Here is a 1876-nt window from a genome sequence, read left to right as displayed (position 1 = left end):
ATAGTTAATTGGAGGTGGAGTGGGAGGGGGCAAAAATTAAAGGTATATGAGGGAGTGGGGGCAACAAGGTCAAACGGAACATATCAGTAGTTCAAAATGTAAGGGTATCTCAAATTTAAGCATAAATTCAAGGATATCTAAAATGTCCAAAACAGTTGAGTAGGGCAAATGCCCCCAATGTCTCCTTACTAGCTCTGCCCTGCCAATAGACTTTTTAAAGAGTAAACTATTGACTCTTTATTTCAGAGAGTATCCAAGAGACTCTTTAAATGAAAAAGTTATAATAGAGAGGGGTGTTTCACTCATCACATGCAGTGAGTCTCCAAAACTTGTTAGAAATAATAAATATAATATAATATATGACAAAATTTAAAGTTGAAAAACGAAAAAAATACTTTCCTTATTAACTTAATAAGATTTAAAATTTTATTAAAGGACATTGAGCTCACGTGGATTATCACATCGACAATCCAACACATTCTTTTAGATTTTATGAAAAAGAAAAATTATATTTTAAAAAATAGAAAAATTGAACTTGATGCAAGGTGTAGAAAATGGATGTCTACTGAACTCTTAAAACTTAAAATTAAATTTTAATGATTAAAATTATTATTTTTCAAAATTCTTAGAATTTTGTTCTCTATAAACCTATTGCATCAAAGCATGTTTTTGGATGCCAAGATGTGAGCTCATGTCCCTTAATAAGATTAAAAATCTAATGATTAGTCAGTTAAAACGACTTTAATATAAAATATTATAAATAAAGAAAATTTTGTTTAATTTCTTGAAATTGAAACAAAATTTTTGACTAGTTAAAATAATGTTTTGTCACTTTTTGAGAAAATATGTTCTCTATTTTAACTAGCATTGTTGGAGATGCTTTTACAGGTCCCACTCATATTAAGTGAAATGTATTACTCTTGCATCATATTTAAAGATTTTGTTGATTTACTTCTACAAAATAAAATAATTTACCCATTAAAAGGTTGAGTACTTAGAAATATCCACTCACATAAAATAAATAAAAAAATTGTCATTTCAATTTCGTTTTTAGAGCTGTTAATTGCACCTCCAACTTTTATTGACTACATCCCAATTAAAAATAAAGAAAATAAGTGAATGGCTAAGAATAAGTAAAAGTTGGGGTGCCAATAGAAGTGCTTGTATTTAATTTTATTTTATTGCTTGATTTCTACTTTTTGGGTTTTGGATTTTATATGAACCTAATTGTAATTGTAAACAACCATTGAAATTGATTCAACGAGTGTCATACTATTTTGTGAGGTTGAGATTAGAATTTAAGCCAAATCTTTGAAATTTGAAGAGTGTGCTCTTAAGCTTAAATGGGGTGTAATAAATATTTTATAAAATTAACGTGCAATAAGTAAAAGTTGGGGGTGCCAATATCAGCTCTCTCTCTTTTTTCAAGGAAGAAAATATAATAAGAAAACCAAGAAAAGCTAATATACTTTTTGTTAATTGGGGATCAAGGCGCCACTCACACTTACTTATGCTTATAAAAAGAAAAAAAATTTTAAAAACAAAATAAAATAAATTTTTTAAAGAGTTGTGATTTTCTGATGCACCCCACGCCAACCACGCCCCTTGGCGTGGCATGGGCTAGAATCATAGATTTTTTTTCCGTCAAGATACACAATTGTACATCCTCATAAATATGTGCAGTTGTGTATCTTGAGGGGTAGAATCTACGATTCTAGCCCATGTCACGTCTGAGGAAGTTAGAAAATCATTAGTTTATTTTTAGTGAGGATATAAATAATATACGTATAAGAGGATTAAAATAAAGGAAATTTTTTTAATAAATAATAAATTAATTAATAATTATTAAAAATAATATACTTTTTAAAAATTTATC

This window comes from Akebia trifoliata, unplaced genomic scaffold (assembly GCF_017979445.1).
Source record: "Akebia trifoliata isolate Shusen 1 unplaced genomic scaffold, ASM1797944v1 Contig00341_ERROPOS679206+, whole genome shotgun sequence".
Lineage (NCBI taxonomy): Eukaryota > Viridiplantae > Streptophyta > Magnoliopsida > Ranunculales > Lardizabalaceae > Akebia > Akebia trifoliata.
Note: the sequence above shows the minus strand (reverse complement) of the source record.